Source organism: Haemaphysalis longicornis, unplaced genomic scaffold, assembly GCF_048455015.1.
Source record: "Haemaphysalis longicornis isolate Haplotype H1 unplaced genomic scaffold, Haemaphysalis longicornis Haplotype H1 scaffold_7, whole genome shotgun sequence".
In the NCBI taxonomy this organism is placed as follows: Eukaryota; Metazoa; Arthropoda; class Arachnida; order Ixodida; family Ixodidae; genus Haemaphysalis; species Haemaphysalis longicornis.
The window spans coordinates 78,876,866-78,901,755 of NW_027526422.1; the positions used below are offsets into that span (position 1 = coordinate 78,876,866).

General features: G+C 45.0%; 1 protein-coding gene across 1 annotated transcript in view; it reads left to right on the top strand.

Moving 5' to 3' along the window:
* Positions 1-335: 335 nt before the first annotated feature.
* The window catches only part of LOC144146009 (uncharacterized), a 46,593-nt gene continuing 22,038 nt past the window's right edge, over positions 336-24,890 (top strand). Inside the window, exon 1 of the mRNA XM_077677912.1 lies at positions 336-1,019. The gene's annotated coding sequence lies outside the window, so the exon portion shown is untranslated. The remainder of the gene's footprint in view (positions 1,020-24,890) is intronic.

A 24,890-nucleotide genomic window follows, 5' to 3' on the forward strand; every position in this document is an offset into this window, starting at 1 on the left:
ATAAAACAAACACCCGCACAACGGTTCCGCGAAAGCGCTCAGTGACAACAGAAACTGCAAAATACTTCCGAAAAAGCGAACCCCGAAATGCGCAAGCGAAGAAGACACGAACACATAGCAGATAGGACAAAAAATAAATGGGTAAGTTTCCCTGAGTAGCCGCGGGATGGCGGCAGTAGCTGCGCTAGTTTCAATTTCCCTGACAGCACCGGCGAGCCCGGGACGCGTTTCCATGGTGACGGACCGGTGCCCGATTCATCCCGGGCCGGCAGGGGTCCGACGCCTATAAGACATCCGCTCCTGACCCGAGCACGTTGCCAGTTCTTTCCCGGCCGGGCACCGACAAGGCAGGCTTATGGGGCTCCTCCTCCGGACGTCCGGGAAGGCGCTCTCGGGACTTAGCGCTGATAGCCACGCGGCGTCTGCTACACAGGTGGAAGCGGATGCGCTTTTTGAGCGACGGCTATTGTGGCCCTAAACTTTACGCGCTGCATTCCTGGACTTTAAAACTTTTAACCCGCATTGTTTGGACGTGCTCGGAAGGATTATCAAGTGGTTGTCTTCAAATTTCTTCAAGTCAACTAGGAAGCCGCAACACGGAAACTATTCCCCAACGGACGGCTCCATTTCAAACCGACAAAGAAAGCTGATTTTTGTGTGTCTGCATCGCACCCTTGCCCCGGTTAAAGTTGTGCGAAAAATTTGGAAACGTGCTACCGGAATTGAAGAGACTGCAAAATAAGTTTTTGTCTTCGTGAACTTCAGAAAGTGTGCGGCATCGTGGCTCCGGCTTGAGGTTGGATTTCATTGTCAGTGCGCTGTTTTCTGCACTGGTAACTCCCTCAAGAAACTTTGCACAGTTTTACATGGGACCATTCTCAAGATTTCTTTCCACTGACTCTTACCGTCGCTCATGTGATATACACCTTGGTGAACAGAAACATTGAGCTCCATTTTGAATTCAGCGGATGATACCGAAGAGAGGAAGGAGGCCATTCCTGCTACTCATAGAAACAGCGGTAAGGGTGAAATTGATATTTATTCTTCCTAATTCATGGCGGCGGTTTTTTTTTTTCTTTTTAGGGTAGCAGAATGATAGCAACATTTGGAAAAATGTCTGAAGCCTAAGTTTATTTATACGGCAATGTTATGTACATGCCCTAATGTGCCAATTGTAGAAACGTGGCAACACTACTGTAGTAACGGTTGTTCTTTCTGTTTCAAGAAAGTAGTGATGTTCTGTGGCGGCAGCTTTCTCTGGTATGGTGTAAGTTAAAGCGAAATCGCAATAAATCAGTTTAAAATACGGGAACATAGTTGCGGAAAGTACGATGAAACATTTCTATGAAACGCTAAAAAGAAGGAACACCATGATGAAATTGTCAGTATGCTTTTTAAAAATGTGACGTTAGCTTATAAAGTTAACGACAAGCATCAGTTTTAATGTAAAAAAATACAAAGTCTTGTAGTTGGAAAAGCTTCTTTTTAGATAGTTGTTTTAGAATAGGTGTGCGTTGAACAAAAAAAATGGTGGAAATACGTGGTGGAAAGTCGGTGGTGGAACGATATCCTAATACATTGAAGGAGCTTTTCCTGTAAAGCGTGTTTTGCCTGTATAGCACCGGTGCGTAACAGGCAGCCATTCAACACGATTTTACCCGCCTCTTGCACCAATGGAAGTGAGGTGTATCCCTCAAGTATAGTTTGTAAGGTTGGCAAATTAGTTATGTAAAAATACAAGTTTGAAAGTGTTTGCGGAACGTGCTTCACTTTATGATTTAATCGTGCTTGACGAGCATTTTGCGCAGAATCATTGCTTAAGGGCAATGAATGAATGAATGAATGAATGAATGAATGAATGAATGAATGAATGAATGAATGAATGAATGAATGAATGAATGAATGAAAAAAATGAAATTATTAATTAGGATTTGTCTATATGCGTTACGGCAATCTGTTCCTCTCAATGCAAAACAAGCGACAAAAGGCAACTTCGAACAATTCGTCTTTGATACAAAGCCATAAGGCTAGCCTTGAGGTGTATTTGAGCACTCGTAAAAAGAATGTACTAGATGCATAGTAGTCTCCCCCCCCCCCCCCTCTGAAATTCCTCACTTTGCAGTCTGAATCTTTTCAGCGTAAAATCCTGGAACCCTTATTGACCTTCTCTACAGAGACAACGATTTTGGTGGTGTTTATACGTTAAGTTGTACACATGTGCAGGAGCGTATATGCAACTACATACTGTTAAAAAATAAAACACAGAAGCAATCAAACGGTCCCCGGTTTTGAGCAGAAAGAGAACCCAAGATAAAAACTAAATGGTGACATGAACATTTCTTGACTATTTCTGAAGAAAATTCACCACAAATGTTTGAACATTGTCTTCAATAAGTGACCCCAATTGGATTTTCGCTTGCGACTTCCTCTCGCACAGTTGGTCAAGGACTGAAGCCATTTGACTGAATTATAGGAATCCTGAATCCTCATTTATAAAAAACATTAAACTTTATTATGGAAACAGATACTAGGACTGGTTTGAATTGATCCTTTTCCCCAGCATGTTCATATAGCACTTCTATTACGCGCCTATATCGGAATACGCTAGTAATTGCATTACCTTAAAGCAGGTAACAGGTCATTAAGACGTTCGCAGCGTTATTTTATGAAATGTGGTATATGTTGAATGCCCGTGTCATTTGCGATACAATATTGTTCCGTTACAATGCTCCCGTATTTTTCCTACTTTCCACAAGGCCGTACTCTATACCCGTGGACGTGTTACGCGCTCTGGCCGTAATTAATAAAGAAATTATTGCGCAACCTAATTCAATCTTGCAAATATCGAAGTGCATCACTTCAACAAATAATCTTGGCTTGTATTCCGCTCGCGTGCGTGTCCCTTTCCCACGCCAGGCCCACCGTCACGGGAAAATGTAATAACTCTGAAGCGATCATAAGGGGTGTTAACCAGAGTAGGCTTTTCTTGTGTGCAGAATAACAGCTTCCAAATAAATGCAGTATACTTGCGATAATTCTACCTCGGATAAGTCAAACTTTCGGTTAACTCAAACAAATTTCAAAATTTTGGTTGGCCTGGTATGTCGTCAATGTACTTTACAGCCGCTTAATTAAAACTGCTGCATTGCGTAAATTCTGTTAACTCGTACTTTTTCTTGCCCTTGGTGGAAAATATCTGCTGAATTTGCCCCTCGTAGCGGCACATTTGAATCTTTCGAGCACAGTGCTGGGATCCGAAACTCCTTGACTAGTGCAGAAAACTCTTGCAGAAAACCTTCTGCCCTTGCTGCCATCAAAAACTTTCTTTTGAACTCTCACGCACAGACAAAGCAGTCATTTTTTTGTATATGTTTTTTAAAGTGTGAAAAGCAGTATAATATTGTGTGTGAATAATGTACTAATGCATGTATGTGAATGTTTTCTTACAACACAAGTTGGTACGCTGAAGGCAGTCATATTTGTAAGAAGTGTACTGTATTAAAGTAAATGCAAGTAACTGTCGTGGTCTTAGTGCGCACGAACGCACCCGGGCTTCTCGAATTGCAATATTCAGTACGGAAGGACGGTAGAAAAAAGCAGGAATATTACGAGTAAGGAAGCAAAAATTGCCTTTTGCGCCTGTCGTACGTGACTAATTTACAACGGTAACCCCAAACTGATGCATATTGCTCAACCATAGAAAAGAAAATTCCAAGAACTGGCTCATAAAAACATTGCTCACATCAATCCATGTGTTACCGCAGGAAAAGCATTACCTGTAGAAAACTTTGAATCGAGGCGTGCACGTCCATGAGTGGGTTGCTAACAAGAGAAATTGTAACCTTACGTCCGTCTTCAAATGTTGCTGGTGGAGTTTGCGGTTCTCTAGTTACTGCCAATACCACTAAATTATCAGGTGTTTAAACTAATTGGTATAAGGTACGCTTATCTAGACGCGCCTTGTTATTTTGGTGTAACAAACGCAATAATCAAGTTTGGTTCAGGATTTCAAAAACATTGTACCAAAAGTCAAATAGTGCATGCAAGGACCTATTGAAGGTGCAGTCAGAATGTTTTAAACGAGAGTAAAACTAAAGTAAATAGCCGAGGTAGTACGCTTTGAAGGAGAGCAAGGCAAGGTTCAACTGAGGGCTCACTCCCCTTACCACGGCACATGCTGGGCACACTAACATCAAAACTAATCCACTCTTCTATTTTGCTCCACCTCACTCAGCGGACTGGGCGCCAATTGTTTTTCTACAGAGGTCGCTAATGATGCGCACGGAAGGTGGTGGTAGGCACGTGTACGAGTGTGGCATACATTATGCTGAGCGCAAGCACCGCATACAGTATGCACGAGAGTTTCTGAGGCCAGCTATCTCGTGTCAGCTAATGAACAATTCAGGGTGTGGGCATTTGCTCACAGGCGCCATACGTGAATGGCCTACACTTTGTGCGAGGGTGTGCAGGGCCTAGTGTCGGCTTCTTTGTGCGGATCTGAGAGACCTTAACGAGGAACGTGACCTAGGGTTTGAAGCTTTTTCTTAGTTACAACAACCTTTCTTGCAGGGCGGTCGTAGAACAGTAACGTAATAAGACCGTTTCTCTCTCTTTTTTTTTGTAGCCGCCTACCATTGGCACCAAAGGTCGTCGCAAAAACTGTCACCTAAAGATTCAGGGCGTGCCGTGAATAACATAGTTCCACCTTAGGCATTCCGCAAACATGTTTTGCGTCGTTTATGCGGGAATACATACTCAGAATTTGAGTAAACAGCGCTCACTGCTTACATAACAGAGAGAGAAAAATACAAGGACATGCGCAGACCACAGCTAACTATTATTTGACACAGAATATCCATGAGCACTTTGGGGAATTCATAGTAGGCACTAACTGGCGTTACGGGCGTCAAAGTAGCTGCATATTATAGCAGTGAAAAGAGGCTCAATGGCGCCAAGGCGTCTGCGAGTAGATTTGAAACACACAGTTAATATACATGCCAATTTAGAAAATCTGATAAGCTCTAATGCGCACAACACGAGGCATTTTGTCGAAGTGGTGCTTTAGAATACACGAATAATTACGCGGTTGACTGCATGGTACTGGACCTTGTACTACGTATTGCCCTGGGTACAATGTACGGGTGCAACAAAAGTAAAAAGAGAACGGCTTCGAGAAATGGGAATGAGTGTACAACCTTGTATTTCAGATAACAAAATCTACTTTAGGGATGTTATGGTGCTTAAATTAACCTTTGAATGTCGTCCGGCGTTTGACAGGTTCAGTTACAGCGCTTGCCTCCGAAGAAAGGCGTTGTACAAACCTCCCAATATCCCCCAAAAAACATCAAAAGTGATTGCACGGTGTCGCAGAACCTGCCCCAAGCATTAGCAAGGAAAGACATCCCCACCCTTACGCAGACTCTTCATTTTGGCTAACAGGAGTTGATATAGCAAAATTTCAAAAGGGCGCATTAATGAAAAATTATATCTCACTAAGGCTTCTGCGCTGTTAATTTTGCTTTGTTTTCTGCTGCTAGGTTGGCAGCGCGCTGTCAGTCACCAGGCGAACGTTTTCTGGAAGCCCGGTGGCCCTGAACCTACTGACCTGTAGGTTATTGACGAGCCGCGAATAGACGCCGCCTGTACGGTGGTTGCGCACCCCGAACGTGAATCGCCTACAGACTCGCTGAAGCTCTGACAGCATGAACGGGCTAACGCACGAGCCCTGAACAGGCTAGACCCAGGTTTCTGAACATTTTCGTCGCCAGAAACGGCTTTTTAGAAAGTACTGAACATGTCCTAATGGCATTGAGCAAGCTGACGGGTGTCGATAAATGTCGGAGTCCAGGTAGCAATTGAAGAGCTGTGGCGGAGTGGCAGGTTTCGTTCAAGATCAGATAGGAATAAAATTAGGAATAAATGTCGCTTTTTCGGATAATTTGAAACCCCAGTTTTTTGACGTTATGAATGGCTCAATTGCGCTGCAAAAAAAAATTCTGAACAACTTCTGAGCAGGAACACCAGTAAAATGCAAGTTTTAGAAAAGTGGACGCGCCCTGTCTTGTTGCTTTTGTGCGTGGAAAATATCATACTGAAAGAGAAACAGAAAAAAAAGTTCACAGCAGACCACAAGTGATGTTCTTTTAAGAACAATACCCATTCACAATGGCGCTCACCACTGTACGCGAGGCGTTACTGTCCAGACGGGAAACGCTAACGGTAGGGATGAAGAGGAAGTCCGAGGGAGACACAGCAGAAGAAAATCGTTTATTAAAGCTCTTCTCGCCCAAACCCTCACCTTGGAACGGACTTACGCACGATGTGCTCGGCGAATACAAGGAGAAGAGACTATTATCCACACAAATAAACCACATGAAAGCGGGCGGCAATTATGCACAAGAACGAGCATGGAACTTGAGACAAAGTAATAAAAAGTAATAAAACAAGCTTCTTTAAAAAACGAACTTCTCTTAAGTTGTGAATTTACACTAAATAGTTCACTGTAAGAACAATTTAGTTAAAATTAAGTGCGAGAGAATCACCAAAAAGGCGCCCTTTGATGCTTATGACAAATGCGATGACTCCATTAGTTAGCTTTCAACTTGCTGCCATCTCGGCTGGAACTCGAGAGATTTTGAAAGGACGGTGTTTCTTATTTTATTTATTCCCTCTTTTGCTCCTAAATGTTTGCATCAAGTTCCAGTTCGTGGAACTGACCGTGCTTCCTGGAAATGAGCCGAAGAAGTTTGGCGCCAGCTGGTCGGTACACAGACGCACTGGGACAAAAGCTCACCAAGGCTAAAGGGTCGGGTCCGAGGCCCCGCGCTTCTGTGTTGAGCCATATTCTCAGTTTTATTCTTGCAGAAACACGGCACCGTACATGGAAAAGAAGAATTCGATCCTATGAACGTGCTCTCTCACGAAATCTGTGGGCGGTGTCCCCCAGATTTCCTTTTAGAAAAATAAGCCAGTGGTATGAGCATCCGGTCCAGAAAGGCATACGGAAACAGTCTAGTGAGCGGGGTTCGCTTTTTGTTCGGTACCGTGGTTCTAAAATCCTCATTCAATAAACAAAAAAAAAAAGTGTTCCTGGAAGAGAGCATTACAAGAGCAACAAGTGCTTTGTATTGTTCAAGCCAAGCACAAAGTAAAGATGCGTATTAGAATTGGAATTTCCAGTGTTGAAAAGCCCCCGCCGCGGTGCTCAGATGCTAGGCTATTGTTCTCCTGAAGACAGAAACGCAGGCGCGATCCTCGCCGGAGAAGGCGCTGGTATGATGGAGGTGAAAAACCATAACGCCCGTTTATGCCTAGAATATAAAAGGTATTTCGGGGCCTTCCATTAGGACGCGTCTCGTAGCCGAGCTATACCTAAGCGCGTAACCCCCTCCCCCCTCTTGCACCCTGACTCCCTCCACATTTTTTCACTCTGTAAAAGCGAAACTAGATGACAATTCAGGAATATCCATGTGCAAGGAAAGCTTTCCCAAATGGCGAAACAGATAAGCTGCAACAACATTTTGGGGCTAATTGTCTCATCTCTCGACAACCTGTAGTAATGTTTCTCTACCTAATGAGATGTAGCGTTGCGCTTTCATAGGCGCCCCCTTTCCGGCGTCGCGTTTTAGAGACGACAGTCTTTCTTGGGCTACTTGAACCCGAAAGTTTTGGTCTGTCTGTCTGTCTGTCTGTCTGTCTGTCTGTCTGTCTGTCTGTCTGTCTGTCTGTCTGTCTGTCTGTCTGTCTGTCGGTTCCTCAATCGGGCCTTCGAGAGAAAAGTTAACCAATACTTCAATGAGAGGTTTATATTGGCAAAACCTTTCCAAACCATTAAATATGGAAACACGCTTCATATTTCTCAACATTGTTCAGCAAAAAGAAAATATTAGGCGTATCCGGGGCAAAACAGCAGTACAAAAGTAATACTTGCACTCTGTTTTTATATAAACAATGGTGGCTACTTGATTTTTGCGATGTTACATAAAAAAGGCGCGTTCTAAACGGTATTTTAACAACAACAAAAAACAATGGCTAGCTGCGTCACCTTTAACTCGTGGTGGCATTCCATGTCGAATACTGACAAAAGGTTCCAAAAGATAACCCGTGACCTGTAAAACCCCGATTGAGCAAACGATGACCGTGTTAATCGAGTATAAGAGCGAGACGAGAAGGGAAGAGCGTGAGAGGTTGGCGTTAGAGAAAAAGGCAAATGCGTCAAAGAGGCTACAGAAGAAAATCATCTTGAGACGAAATTTGCTGCGAAGGAAGCAGATGCACAGGGATTTTGTTCTTACCGCTCCTCATTTGCAGCACGTACACGGCTATCATTGCCGTTCGTCGTTGAAGGTCAAAGTGACTTGAGACAACCAGGAGTCAATGACGGGCGATGCGTTTTTTCTAAATAATTTGTAACAGACCCGTATTTGTGGAAGTGTGCTGGCGTGACACGTTAACAAACTAATTATCAAGCGATTCCTTTCTGCGGCGATACAAGATGGTCTTATTGAAGATAAACCGCCTGAAAAAAAAACGTTGCTTTACATGTCCAATTTCCAATCAGGCATTTCTCCATCACCAAGCAATCACGTTATCCGCTCTCCCAAAGCGTAATGCTTTCAGCATCAAAAAAGCCGGAGATGACGGCTGCGCGTCACGCGTTGCTCTGGTCGTCTTGGTTGCTGGGATGCACTTAAAGCTGGGTGATAAACGTAAAAGTGAAAATAACTGAATTTAAAGGTGCGTGACGCTGCTATAGACGCCACCATTGCTAGGTGGTGTCTGCGCTTCGGGCGTTGCTGTGGTCGACATGGTTGGTCGTATGCGTTTCACGCGCGGAGATTAACTTGTCGTTTGCGTCTATGTAATCGCATTGCGTTGAAGGTTTTCAAACGAGTACACTACCCATTGGGCCAGCACAGCATCCACAACTACGGCCCGCCCCCCTTAGCCATGTTGTCAATCCGTCCCTTACCTCCACCCCATCGTCAATGCCTCCTTCATGTGCATAGGCAAAAAGAAAAAAAAATGGCATAAATTATGCTTGTAACACCAGGCGCCAGCACATGGGTCCGCGTGAAATTACTGAAGCTGAAGGCACTCACCCAAGTTGAGACAAATAGCACGTTGGGATACCTGCGCGTTATTGGCTTTGATGGGATTGCTTTGGATTGCAGTAGCCGGTGGTGCAGCGCCTGGGAAAGGCAGGATTACTAACAGTTGAAACCAGATATGGTATCACGATTGGTTTATTACAGGCGTTTCAAGTATCCTGCACCATTGGTGAGCGGGAATTTCGGCAAAGTGTTTTTTTTTATTTCCTAAAGGAGGAGTTGTCGTAAAAATGGTGCTTGTGATTGGCAGCCGTAATATGAGTCAAAATTGTGCCTAAAATATTGGGTTTAAAATCGTGTCGAATAGGTACAGGGTCGATTAAGCATTTCGATATTTCGTAGATTTTCTTGGAATGTCACCTCATACTCCTCATCTTCCTACTAGTATTTCTTTCCAATTATTGTAAGGACTTGCCGCATCGTCTAAATTTAAAATTCATAGCGCCGTCGTCACAACGATAGCGTCGGTGTGGGCAGAAACTGCATCTCATTTCTGGCGAGCCCTGTTGCAAAAGTGCAAACAAAGATGGCGGTCGATGGAAAAGTTTTACGCTTCCTCTCCTGCCAAACTTTGGCGATATAACAACTTGCAAAGATGGAAACTACCTTGTCTAATCTCAACACGCTGTCATCCAGCGCCATATATCGTTCATATATCTGAAAGCGATGGATAGCATTACCGCTTACGAAATAGCAAATTACCGGAGTGCCGCCTTCTTACCGGGGCATTCTGATCCGGCCCGCCCTGCCGTTCGCACCTGCTCCCCCCAAGTTCTTTGGATGAGCCGGAACCATCCATGCTTCGAAGTGCCTACGGGAATATAGCGGAACACGTGTTACCAGGGCTGCTCTTGTCGTTCTTTTCGTTGCGGCCAGTATGCTTGTCTATTTGATTTTTATGCCCCAAGGGCTAATATTTCAATGCCTTCTCGCGCTTCGTGGTGCAGTTTCTTGTTCCTTTGGCAATCGATCAGAATCAATCATGGCTGCCCCTTTTCAGTTAGGATACCCCGTGGGTATCTATTTATCCAGAATCCGGTTTGCAGTAGAGCTTGTACTAAGTTTTATTCATTTTTTTTACTCACGTGTTTTGCTCTCGCTTGTGTCACTGTTTCCAAGGTATGCGAAAAATATGTCCCAAGGGAAATGACGTGCTACAAGCGTCGTTGTTGCGACACTACGTCTAAATTCAACTTCAGGTCCAGTGAAACTGAGCTATGTAGTGGCTCTAAATGAATGCCGTACAATACGTCGCAAAGAATAGAAGAATAACAACTTTTCCTTTCGTGTTAGAGTTACAGCGATTCCATATTTCGATACCCTAAATTCTGGTTGGATTTTACAGCCTTTTTGCGCTCAATGGACGCTCACTCGTAGCCTTAGAGTTCGTTCCGAAAGTTCAAAAATGTGGCCTTTACTGCCGCACTCTGTTTTTACTTGCGGCCACGACTAATGGGGAGGTGCCTAAGGTCAACAGGATGTATCCCATTGTTTATCATAGTGTAGTTACCTAAAGATTTTCTCCGGTAACAACACCACACTGTGTGTTTAGTTTATATTATTTCTTATCCAGACTTTATCCTCACCATGCTTGCAGAATTACTAACGTTTAATCTACACACATGTCAGCAGTTTTGGCGCTATTATTTTCGGTGTTCATTTATCGTTTTATGTACACATTTCTGCGCCGTATTTCGCAGCGTTTGCTCGACTTTTTATCACAGAGTATACCAGAATGACCCATTGGGGCCAACTGGTCACCAAACACAACAGGACTAGCAGACAGTATGATTTGTTCTGAAAATATAAGTACAGAATGTAGAGAGTGGAGCGGTTGCAGGTAAATTTGTGGTGGTTGTGGTTTGCGACGGGAAAATGAAAGGAAATTCACTGGGGATATTTTGAGCTCGGTAGGGAGCTCACCTGCATACAACCCAGTGCAGTGGAAGGGAAGTAGAGGGGGAGTGATAGGATAACGTAGAAAGAGAGAGAGAGAGAGAGAGAGAGAGAGAGAGAGAGAGAGAGAGAGAGAGAGAGAGAGAGAGAGAGAGAGAGAGAGAGAGGTATAAAGAGAGCTGTCAGTCCTAGAACGCGGTCAGTCCGGGCACACCAGTCAATCACTGCACTCCGGGCTACAGCCGCTGCGTGAGGCCGGTCGTCTCCAGGAAATGAAGAAGATAAGTGAAGACTTCCCGTTGGGTTGCCGCAGGTCCCTTCGGGAACAGAAGGTCCTCCATGTCGGCGCTGGGAAAACCACTCTGTTGACTGCCCGCAGTGGAGGATACATCCATGATTGCAAACATCTTCTAACACAGCATCCACTATTACGCAGGCAGAATGTCATGTATCATATGTTTTACTCCTCTTAAAAACATTCGGTAATACATTAAAGCATTCCGTTAAAAACAGAGCTGTAGGACGTAGATGCACTCTAATTCTGGCCTTAAGGTTTCTAGAGACCAGTCCAACACCAGCAGTTATGATGACGACTCAGTGTTTACGACCCCCATTTCAATACTAAAAGGCCTCCTGCGACAGTGTCATTGCAATTTAACACAATCGTTCCTCTCAAATATTGCGCATTACAAAAAAAGTGCGATAAGAAAGGTATTTCGAATGTGCGGCCAGACATACAAATTTTTAAGAGGCATGATTACCCTTCCAAATAAATAAATAAATAAATAAAAAAATAAATAAATAAATAAATAAATAAATAAATAAATAAATAAATAAATAAATAAATAAATAAATAAATAAATAAATAAATAAATAAATAAATAAATAAATAAAAATAAAACGCTCCAAATTCTTTCCTTCCCCCAACGCCCCGTCATCGATCCCAATATAAATGGACAAGATTTAGAGCATGCTATAGCGTACAACACTCATACATCAAGATGGGCTTTCTTTTTATTATTATTATAAAGATGTGCTTTCTCACTGAGAAAATTTTGCATTTTCCGTCATTTTGTGCGCTCCGCGGGCCGTTCCCAGCCCCAAAGGCACGCACGCCAGAGAAAACAACATCACCCTTGTTTTATTTATTTCTTTTGTCTTTCATTGCCTTCCCGTGCCTCTGCTGTTCCCCTTTTCTCAGCCTCGGGGACGGCGGCAACATCTGCACGGCTCGGAGGCTTCCACCCCGCTGTCTTACGCCGTGAAATATGCAGTCCCCAGCCGAACGCTCATAGCAAATATTTTCGTTCTCGCGAGGCACGTGCGGGCAGCGCATGCGCTGAAGGAGGAAGCTTCTTTCTCTGCATTGTATCCTTGCGGCACATTTTTTTTTCTTTCGTCTATCCTCCGCCGGTTTTGGTCCTTTAGCACTTTTGTTTGCGCATTGCTGTTGTCCACGCTTTTCGCGTATGCATCACTCAATCTTTTTATCAGACCCGGTGAGCGGGTTAGAAGAGAGAGTCTGGAATTATTTACGAACGCATATACCCTACTGCGAAATACAAGACCTGTCAACGCAGATTTCAAAAGATGGTAGGAGGATTGAAAAAAAAGGTGTCCCTTCACAGGCATAGAGAAGCGTCTGGTGCCAGAAAGCGGCGCGACTGAGTGGCTTTTGAGACGCGTCGTCTAGAATTCGTTTTCTGCCGGCTGTAGTTGGGTTTTATTATCATATACGCTGGAGACGCAAAAAATACAAGTGCAGCACAAGAATAGCCTGCTCTAAGCGAAATCTTTTTTCCGGTGTTCTACACGAGTCAAGGTACTTTGGACTTGTGGTACGACATCAAACGCTTTTTCAGCCCCTAATGACAAAAAAGAGCCCTATTGAAAGCTAGTGTATTTTCTGTAAACTGTCTAATTCTTACGTTAGAGTACGGAGGCACCAGTGTGCCAATCTTCATTTGAGGGGAAGCTTCAGCTGCAATGTTTAAGTTTTGCCTCCGCTAAACCTGCCCACCTCCGCTAAACCTGCCCTCTATTCATTATTTTTGTCCTTTTTTGCGCTCGGTAATTGTGCGTATACGGTAGGAATTTTAAGAATCCTAAAATTTGAACATCCTTTTTATTAGAAACGGGAACATTCCTCACTTATCCGATGCAAAAGCTTGCGTTCGGGCGCCAAATTTATTTTTCGTCGTTTTTATACTTCAAATACTTTACTATCCAGGCCGAAGCTGATATAGTTGTGTGCATCCAACATTGCGCCCAAGATTTTTGCGCTATGTTTCCGAAAACCAAGTGCAAAACTGCGAATGCACGATTTAAGAGAAAACAAAAATCCCCAGCCACGTACTTTGCTTTTAGGCGCAATCGGAACGCCCTCCCCGCCAAAATTACGTAATACTGGTAGGTAAATCCATCCATCTATCCGTCCATTTGTCGCCCAAAGTGCTTTCACTCGGAAGCCGGCGTAACAAAGACCTCACAAAGTGCCCTTTTTTCTACCCTGTCCGCGAATCGATCAAGATCATTCGACTAAAGAGTGGTCCTACTTTGGCCGAAAGTACGCCCGACTACACTAAGTAGGCTGGAGGGGATGGAATAAATCGATGAATGGTAGCGTGATTCACGTGATCCATCAGGCACTGCCTTGCGTGTCGTCGATTGCCACGAAAGTTTCCTCTTCCCAATACGTCCTTGGGATGATTAGCGGCTCTTCCTGAATGTTTCGTATTCCAGCTTTCCTCTGTTGCTGCATTCGAGTCTGTGCTGCCAAAATTGTTACGCAGGCGCAGCACGCAGCGCTTACTGTCCAAAATGGACTTCTTTTATGTATTTTGCATTCGTACCTTAACGCACGCTTTTTTATTCTCACGTAATCAGTTTTTGCTATTGACAGTGATTGATCGTAAACCACTCTTTATGTGGTATTTTTCTCCGACTCAAATTTCCATTTTCCTTGTTGCCAGGGGATTGCGACTTTGTTCCCACGTACACAAAAAAAAACAGGACTTCAGGAGAACGTGTTGCTGGGCGTGTTCGTTTAGGTCTACATATATACTGAGTGGCGCAAATAAACAACACACAAGGAAGAAACCTGTCTGTGTCTTCTTTCTTTTGTGTTGTGTATTTGCGCCACTCAGCATCTATAGAGAACGGGACAACATGAGATGAAAAACCATATCGAAAAACTCGGCTTCAAAGAATAGGCGCGTGAAGGGAAATAATGCTTGTGTTTTCTTAATTAACTCGATGTCTCAAGGTTTTCTCTTTGCACTCACTGCGCCGCCAATTCGAGAATTCTAAATGACTGGAAAGTAACCAAGACTTCCGTTCACCCGAACTACCCTTCGAATCCCTTCCCTGTGTCACCATATTGCGTAGCTTGTTTTTATCCAGCGTGATATATATATATATATATATATATTACAAAGTTTCAAGACACCAGGCACCAATTCCTTCTTGTTTCACAGAAAACATGGGTTTCGGCCAAACACTGTGACATGAAATCCCACCTTTTGGATTTATAACTAAGCCATACAGAAACGTGGAATGTCAAGTTGGGACTACTGTAGATCTCCCAGATTTTTTCTACAATATTTATGTTATCCTCGTACATATTATGTATTAAAACTTACTTTCTCCTCGACATTATAGTTCGGTCAGAAATAAAAGGTCTTCTAACCGATCATTCACGATTCCCTATTATCGAAGATTTTCTACGTAAAGACTCAGCGTCTCCAATTTCTGACGTCCCACAATGTTCACTATTTGGCCGGCACCTCATTCTATGGATTAACAATTAGCGTCAAGTGGACATCTCATTGCCACTCTTACTCTTTACAATTTATTCCTATCTGTACTGTCGTATACTATCTCAAAATGACCAGAAATCGATTCAGGTTTCGAAGCTCGTTCGAACGATGCGAAGCTCGTTCTTGTCTTCTCCTATGCAAATGAACATAGCCAAACATAATTTTATGCACGTATCTCACCAGCGGACACATCATAGCTACATATTTTATTACAACGAACCTAGTTATTCAAAATTTACTTGTCTGATTACATTTTGAAACTACGCTAGCACCCTTCCTCAGGGAAACAAACACTGTTGACGATTACAATGATACGTTTAAAAGGGTTTCTGATAAAAGGATGAAATAAACCCCGTCTATTTGGTCTGTTCTTAACACGCACGTACTCTACGGACATGTGCCGCACACACCGTTCAAACAGCGAACGATTTCGGTTCCTCGGACAGCGCACTAAAAGCTGCCGCCTTTCCCAAACTTCAAGCAGAGGAATATCTACGGCAGTGAGCAAACTGTTTTAAGATGAGACAGAGTGACAAAACGCCTACAACAACCCCTTTTTGTCACAACTTCGAGCGTATGAGTAGTAGCTTTTCTCACACCTTACTCGACCAAACCGACCAAAGTTTCGGCCATACGAAAACCGGGAGAAACAAAACGGCCAGACGGCTGTGCTTGAGGCACAGAAGGATAATCCTGGCCACTGCGTTACTGCTGAGGTTCCGCGACCAGCAAGTCTCATGACACGGCCAGATTGTTTACGCCGTCCTGACGAAGCCTCGCTTCCTCAACACAAGCGTCGGTGGCTTCGTGCAGCTTCGAGGCTAAAGGCCGGGAAGGCACTGACCTCTCCCAAGCCGCCGAGTTGTTGACGTCAAGTCCCTTTCTAACTTCTGCTTGAAAGTATGATTCCGAGGGAATTTGCTTTAAGGTGGCTGTCACTCGGAGGTTTCGCGCTATCAAATGCCTCCCTCGTCGTTAAAAAATATTTAGCGAGCCTTCGCGTTTTCGACGGAGAAATAAAATTGCGCTCTTGGGGCGCGGTTCATAAGGGGCCGAGGACGTCACCACGTCTTCACAATCTGCTGAAGAAGGGCGCTGATTTGTTTACACCCGCTTCTACGGTTACATTTAACTTAACTTTTCTTCTTTGCTTCGAGGTTTCGTTTACCCGTGTTTTCTCGTCTAACTGTTTGGACAGGAAGCGTTGATGGGTCGAGAGTTTCGCCCTCTAAGCGAATTACCCGGAGTTCCGGAACTCTTTATTAGCCCGGACTGCTATTAAGAGACTGGGTAGGTGGACGCGCAGCATTTGGTGGAGACATCGTGGTAATTGCGAAACTCGCCTTCTTGACAGGAAGTAACTGAGATGTTGACGCTCAGTTCACAAATGAAAAAAAAGTGCAGTTCGCTGCGCGGTTTTGAACGTGGGGTCATCACTCCTTTCGGTTATTACCTTTTCTAAACCGTGTAGACAGTACCCACCAGACTGAGGCCCTTGTTATGCACGTCAGAGGTATGTCGTTAAGGTAGTCTTCAAAACTGTCTTAAAGACGCTAGCAGGGTTTGGGTGCCCAAACATTGAAATGCTGGCCTGTCTAACTGTCGACATGTCTAAGTGATGCAAGCATTTATTGTGCTTCCCTACTCACGTTGTCTTGGCCTGTCTCGCGTTTGACTCAACCTCCCGACAAAACAAACAGTTCAAAGGAGGATCCTAGGCATTCATATGCAGCCAAGAGGGTTCTGAACTACTACAAATGCTGCTGTGTCTCACGCAGGTCCACATTATTCAGCGCAAAAACCCTCAGGCATAATTGACGCAAACACGACTCCGTAACCAAGAGTACCAGTATTGTTTAAATTAAGCATACCTATCATTTTGATTTCTACAATTTTATACAAAATAACAACTAGTTAAAAACCGTCTCCAAGAGAGGCAAGATGAAAGGAAACTCTAGAGTAAAATATGTGGCCCAGAGCTGTTTCAAGCTAAACAGGAAGAGCAGTTCATTACACCTGGCGCAGGAGCTGCTCTAACGCGCGAAAATTGAATTGGCTCCACTAAGTAATTAAGGCAAGGACTTTTCTGATGGAGGTGAAAAGCGAAAACACCCGTTCGTTGGAGATTTTGGTGCATGTTAAAAATCCACTAGGGGTGAAAATAATACGGAGCCCTTCACTACGGGGCGCTTCACTGCCTGTGTAGCGGCGGCGCGTTAAACCTCATAATCAATCAATCAAAACATGAAAGACGGAAGGAGAGCCTGAGTGGTTGTAGGGAAGAGAGGGTAGACTGCTACCTGCCAGGAACGGCAAAAGGCTGCCGTCGTTGGATTTCCTAGCAAACAGGCAATTACGCTGCCAATTTTTTACGCATTACTAAAGTTAGTGTGCTTAACGCTGGTTCACTACTTGAAGATACGGAACTCCACGCTTGAGTACTTGTCGTTTGACCACCTGGTCTACCCAACAACAGCAATCGTCGCCCCTGTAATGAGATCCGATTATTTTATGATGGTATTGTGCGCCTACACAAATATGAAACAGTAGCCTAATCTTAAGTCGGACGTTCTCGCAAACATTCCTCCTCTTTTTCCCAGTGAAAACCCCAACTGGCCGTGGGCTTTAGAAGCGAAGCGGTAAAACTAGATTGCCTGTTTGATCTTTTCTGGAGGGTAAACGAACGTTAACCCCGCTTTCCGCGATGTGTGCGCGCACCGCGGGCAATTTATTTTCTCGCACTTGAGATCCTGCAGTTTATGGTAGAGTTTTTCCTCCCGCAACTGCAACCGATTTTTGATATCTTTTTGTTACTGGACAAAGAAGTAATTTCCACCCCCGCTTCAACACTTCGAAACTTCGGGCTTAATCTGCTAAGAGAGTCAAGACAAGGCTGTCTCCAGGAAACGTGAAAACAGGCGGATTTCTTGTACCTCTCCGCAATATATTACAAAGTATGAAACGCTTTCTATTAAAGAGCTCTCATAGTAAAAACTGCATTAGCCAGTAAGCAATCACGCGGGTGCACATTGTTTGTGTGGGTATTAAACGTAAAACTGCGCCCACGGAAGAAACTGTGCAAAAGCAGCGACAGAGCGAGCGCTGCCTCACAGCTGGTCCTGACGCTGCCGTTTCGTCCGTGTGCGCAGTTTTACGCTTTAATTTGCCAAGATAATTAATCCAAAAACATGCTTTGATGGCGTATTGGTGTTTCGGGTTGGGGTAACCAAAGTGTGTTTATTGCTGTCTGCTTATTGCCCTTCTGGCGCTTTTTTTTTCAAATCGAAAGCTTTATTAGTGATGTGTTGGCGCTCTGTCAAAAATGAAATCATATCCTTATATACGCGTTGGTCGACCGAGAAGCTCTTATAATATGTCTGAACACACGGCGCGTTCGTGCAACCGGGCTTCCACTGCGTCAAAACCATCGCTTGAAAATCACGAAAACGTAACGGTTCCAGATAAGACCACACATACATCGATCTTGGAGAAGGTGTACAATAGTATACTTCTATCTCCTGAACCACTTATTGGAGTGCATTTAGGTCGTTCGTAGATGCGTTTACATAGTGAGCGAAAATCGTCGCATGGGTTCGTTCTTCCTCTGCTATTTGGGTCTTTGGTGGTTTGCCGATCGATTGGAGCGCACTTTCGTCGAAAGTTGGACGACGCACTTAGCTGCCGCGCTTCGCTCGACTTTCTTTACGCAGGGGTGGTAGTTTTTTTTAATGCTAGTGATGCATTAGTTGACCGACAGAGCTATATTGAACCCAGGCACGCTGTTCCTGCTGGTAGATAAAGATACCGCCAAAATAATTACTCCTTTTAGAATGTGTATGGAGAGTTCTCAGCTGAGCCGAATCCCCAAAGACGCATAGAGATAATTTACATCATGCTCTGAAGTTTAAATTGCGCGTTCTGGAGCGTGAGCACGGGGAAGTAACAATTCACGTAAGCACACCCACCAGCAGGCTGTCCGTTAAATGTTCATGTAGTAAGAGAAGCATGCCGACAGTCACCTAGTATTTACCACCCTAAAAGCTTAAATATCCCCGCTTCCAAGTAGCCTACTAACTTTTGTTTTTTGTGTTTTTTTTTTATTTTGAATGGTATAAGGCATTGAGGATGGTGTTCCGGGCCGTATTTTACAGCAATGGAAATCCCGGAAATCGATTTGCCCCAGAAGAAACATACGCCCCTTCACTGCTTCGCCTTTGACTCTTTTGTTTTCTTAATATACAGTGTGTTGCGACGATAACTGGAACACTTTAAAATTTTTTCCTGAGCGATCCGCCGCTCTGTTCACGCTCAAACGTCACACAAAGGTCGCATTTTGTGGTCTATTTTGTTTGACACCGGGAACAACAACGGTACTTACCTGTTTATTCTGAAAATAAATAAAAACGATTTTCGCCTATGGGAAAATGGCGGCGATTTGGACGTGCGAGCCCGAAAACCGGGTTTTCTGATCGTCTGTTAGCTCATTTCTAGGTGCATTTTCTGATCGTCTGCTGCACCATTTGGCTCCGTACGTGAATCCCAAACATGCGTTTCACTCTGCAGGTGGTTCCGTCGTTCCAACATCAACTTGCGCTGGCTCGCACGTCCAAATCAGCGGCCATTTTCCCATAGGCGAAAATCGTTTTTATTTATTTTCAGAATAAACAGGTAAGTACCGTTGTTGTTCCCGGTGTCAAACAAAATAGACCACAAAATGCGACCTTTGTGTGAAGTTTGAGCGCGAACAGAGCGGCGGATCGCTCAGGAAAATTTTTTAAAGTGTTCCAGTTATCGTCGCAACACCCTGTACTTTGTGGAAACCGATGATGGTAGAATCAATCAGTTACGCAGGTTGGATACAACAAGTGCCTTCAAAATGCTAATCCCAGCTAGTCGAAAGGTTCTAAATTAAACCGCAATATCGTTGCTCTGACTACCCGGTTCCCGAAATGATCCGGCAAAAATTATTTTGTAATTCGCCATGTTCAAGCAGGAATATTATTGGTATACAATCCACCGATGATATACGATTGCGACACTTTTGTGCCAGTGCATATGTTCAACATGAGCTTCAAATACTGCCAGTAGTTATTTAAAATAACGAATTGGACGCAGCGAAAATGTCGTGGATACTTTTCTCGCCGCCACTTCTCAGTAGTATGCATACCAGTATGTACATATACAAGACGCGCGCATGCAAAATAAATGTAGAAGAAATCATTTTAATTTCAAAATAAGAGTTTTAATTGTGAGAAAATAGGGCCTAGTGGAGCAACAACGACTGAAAACTTGTAATTCAGAGTGAACATCGCATAGCATTTGGGTTTCTGGGCGTAAAAATAAGACAAAGGAAACAAGTGCGACCTGGTTTTAACAAAATACCATCCTTAAATTCAATCAAAACGAAGCAAATTGGGCGCACTTAGTGGCTCAAAGAACTATGAGTAATGACGTCAATGGCCAAAGTGATCGCTAGTGTACCCGGCGCGGTGGGTCAGTGCCTAAGGCGCTGCGCTGCTGAGCACGAGATCGCGGGTTCGATTCCCGGCCGCGGTGGCCGCTTTTCTAATGGAGGCGAAATGCAAAAACGGGCGTGTGTACGATATTTCGGCGCACTTTAAAGATCCCCCGGTGGTGAAAATTAATCCGGAGCCCTCCACTACGGTGCGCCTCATCGCCTGCGTTGCTTCGGCGCGTTAAACCCTACAGTCAATCAATGAATCACTCCGTCGCTCGTGTAGGGGCGCAAGGCTAATGATTCACACCGTGTGAAGCCTACACAAGCAGCCAAAATAACTCCTGCAAGCTCAAAACAAGCAAAAAAACAAGACAGGCAAAAACTCATTAGCGCATGCTAGAGACGATCAGCTTTCTCCGAATGACCTGAACAACAAACTCTCGCATTCTTTCGCCCCATCTTGCCGCGCCTTTGGTTCCTGCCAAAACACCACTTCGCCCTGTTTATTTTCTCGCCTTCTTCGAAAGCGCAGTGGCCACGGAGGAAAGGGAAATGTACGGGCGCCGTTAAGCCCCTGGCCGGGTCTCTGAAGATACCAGTCGCCCACTGCGGATTTCTTTTCTAGGATCCCCACAAGAGAGTCTGGCGGTTAGCAGACCCAACGGGTGAACAAATGACGCGGACCTGTCTTTCCTCGAAGGCTTCGCGCTGCATTTCGAAGCATGTGCTCCACTGTTGATGCTTTCCAGGCGACCATCAGCGTTCGTGCTGCGCGGGCTCCTCCACAAATTCCCTCCTATCGCGCAACGCGCACTGCGCGGGCGTTGAGCCGTGCCGGAGAAAGACGAAGGCTGTTTTGTTTATCAAACGCCAGGGGGTTCGAAGCGCTGAAATTAAGGAACTCCCGCTTTCGGCGACACAAACAGCGCTCGCCGCCCCCTCCGGCCTTCACTCTTGTCCACAGTGCGTGTAGTGGACCAGAATAGAGAGCTATGCGTTGAGGGTTAAGGGGGCCACGTGTTGTTCTTTCTGGGGCCCTGCTCTGGTTGCCTTGACCTATCCTGGTTTGTTCTGCCGCCGAAACGGCAGTGGAAAGATGTGGTAAAGTCTCGGCCAGCAGTGGTCTAAGCAGCTGCGCACACAGGGTCCCCTTTTTTAGCTCGGAACGACTTCCTTGTAGCAGGAATAGCTCGCCGATAAACGAAAGGCGTTGCGGCGCCCGCCACAATGCCGTGTGGCGCAACTACTGGGAGCACGCAAGTTCTTCATCAAACTCTATAAGAGCGCACACGGAAATAGCGATCCTTTCATGAAATAAGCCATTCCCCCTATAATATTATTGGAACGACTTCTTTACTGAGACTACTCTTCAAACTTACTTTTGAGCTTTTCACCTAACATACATTTCCACTTGAACGTTTATATCAGCTCATGGCTCTTTCTTTCGTCCCACTGATAGTTTTATACGCGAGGTGTCTATTGCGGCAGTGTATGAGACTCGACTGCAGGCCCGAGTCGCTATAAGGAATAAAATGATTGCGGCTGGTCGTGCTGACGTACCAGACTTCGAGATCGCTGAAGTAAGGTTACGTCCTGCCGAAATTTCTCCCTGTCGCTTTCCCCATGCAGTTTGACCTCACACCCAGTTTAGTACTTCTCACTCGTCACTAACCGGGCATAACAGTTGTTACCTTCTCTCTCTGACACAGATCCCCTCCTTAGTGATATAGCGCCCGTAGCAATGAAGAGATCTGTAGAATGCAGGGAACTTTCAGAGGAGAGATGAATAGTCTTTCACATTGCAAAAACTTACTCATCATCCACCAGCGATTCCTAAGTGTACACGTAAGAACCGACGTTATAACCCGAGCTGACTACTAAGAAGCCTGTTTCGTTCCCCTTTACTTTATTTGCGGTGCAACGCCGCTCAAGCTGACAACCGGAAGTACGGACTGTGGAGGGTAAAGCGACCGTATATTTACCGAACGTGCGCGGACTCGACCCCACCTCCAGGAGTTATGGAGGCAAGGAACGTCGCCAGAGACGACAGGAGTGCCCGAAGCATTCCCCTCACTTTCTCGTCGCCGCATCCCCAGAGATGGGAGCACAGTAAGCCCCCTAGCGGCGCCGTCGGGAGAGCCGTCTCGGCTGTAGCCCAGTTTCGCATATCACCCACCCTTGTTCCCGTATACGGGAGGAACTCTTTCGTGGAAAGTTTCGTCCTGAGGACGGCGACACGCATTTTTGTTGGTCCTTGTGAATCGTTACGTGGATCTTTGCTTTAGGAGATCCCGACACCGAAGTATACTTCGCTCAGGAGATGAGCAGACCTTAACTGCACATGAATAAGGTCTTCGTCTTGCTTCTAGATCCCGTCCATTTTCACCTGTGTATGTGTGAGTGGTGGGGCATGCCCGACGAAGAGAAAACGCTTGCGCTCCCGTTGCAGTTCACTTAAAATAACTAAATTTGAGCGGTACCAATGGCCACCAGATTATGCCAGTTTCTAAAACAAGCTAAATAAATGCGATATTGGGCGATATGATTTAGAAATAACCTGCCTTTTATTTCCTTCAATTTTTGTCTATTGGAGATCTGACAAAAGTTCCGAAGTGCTGTGAAATGTTCGCAATCGCAGGCCTGGGGTGTGTTTTGGTGAAACATTTCGCATATAGACGTTTAGGACGGCACAACCTTTCGACTAGAGGAACTTCACCGCCATGCCAAAAACAGGTGTCCTAGTCGTCTGAAAGTAATTGCAATGTCGTTGTGCAAACGCACCCGAGCGAGTGCCACATGAAGCGCTAAAATGCGTAGACCATGTCCGCAGTCTTTGTTCCTATGTATTCGCATATTTTAATGGGAAAATTACGCTTAAAAAGGTATTTCTTCCGCGAAGCCCCGAGCACATGCTCAAGGCCAAATTTCAATATAGATTAGCTTGTTTACCTTGTGCAACGTTTGCTTGAACGAAAAAGTTGTTTAAATGAACCATGAAATTGGTGAGAAATAATGTTGTGAGGGCTTATATACAATAAAAACAACCTGGTCACCAGTGTAATGCTATTAGTAGATTTCATGAAGCGGACGCCGAAAGGGATCAACGTTTTCTATTCAGCCGCCAATTAGTGGTATACTGAAGCTACTGTTTTGCTCAGCTTTGAAATCAGCAGGCTACATTGGTCAAAACGCCACCAGTAATCAGTCTTCCCCTAAATTTCTTCCATGTCCCTTTCAATCCACGATAAATAAACTGGCAGGGTATCTGCTTGCATTACTGCAAATACTATCGAAGGCCCCACTTCTTTGCCTGGGGACGTAGTCTCGGCTCTCTGATTTCACATTTAAGCTCTCCCTCTCCATTGCAGCTTATTTATGAATTGAATAGATTTTTAACTAATAAAATTCAATTTTCCCTCCTTCACACTGCTCGCGCGCCATCTGTCAAGAAAGCGCGCATCTTTTTACGGTGAATGCCTTGCGAAAAACAGACAGACAGACAGACAGACAGACAGACAGACAGACAGACAGACAGACAGACAGACAGACAGACAGACAGACAGACAGACAGACAGACAGACAGACAGACCAAAATTTTCGCGCTTAACTAACCCATGAACGGTCATTGTCTTTAAACAAGGAAAGCTGAAACGCGCTTATACCTCCTATACCCACGCAATTTTTTTTAAGTTTAACTAGTTCCTCGAAAACCACTGTGTGCGGAAAGTTAAGCCGGATTATTCTGTGCCAATTAAAAAAGGCTCCACTTTCACGAACCAGCGACCGCCACAAAAGCAAAATAAAAAAGCACGAAATTCGTACGCAATTCCGCCATAAAGTGCGCAACAGCTTAGAGCACAACCGACGACCGGTTGCTCCGGCAATCGCCAAATCGATACCGCTTCCCGCCGCCATGCCTTTGTGTCTTACATAATGTCCTCGTCAGCTCGCTCCAATTGGCAGAGTGCGCGTGCGTGTGGCATTGGGACCGACCGCTTAACCCTGTGAACGTGCATTGACACTCAGCCACGCGCGCAATGCATCCCTTGACAATAGCGCCAGCCAACGGGGCAAGCGCAATAAGTCGATTTGCCGCAGTTTCCGACGGTCGTTAATGAGCTCCCCAATTGTGTCGCTCGTATCGCGTCGGATTCCAAGGACGTGTATAGCGAGGGACCAGAGGGTTAGTATGTAAGGCTTGCGACATGAGCTGGGGCTGAGCAGCGTTTCTCAAGGACAGGACCCCGAACTTGAGAAGGGAGAGAAGGGTGGGATTCTTCTAGACGGCGGAGAGCTGCTGGCGGATTAGACTGCAAATCGAGGGCTCCTCCGAACGATCCCAATCGAGTTCCTCTCCATAGAGATTGCACGGAGTTGCATACTCGAATAATGGAATGGTACATCGCCCCACTCCCCTCTCCGCTCCTGGTATAAATGTGACAGTGGTGATGAGATGTCTTTTTTTCCTAACCGTATCTATGGCGCAACGTACGACTTGGACGAGGTGTAATTACTACAGCGTCGGTCACTCCCTGCCTGCCTCCATTTTCTTGAGGGGTCTGGCCAGACAAATCACTGCTGCTCCGCTTTTGTTTTTCGAGAACAAGA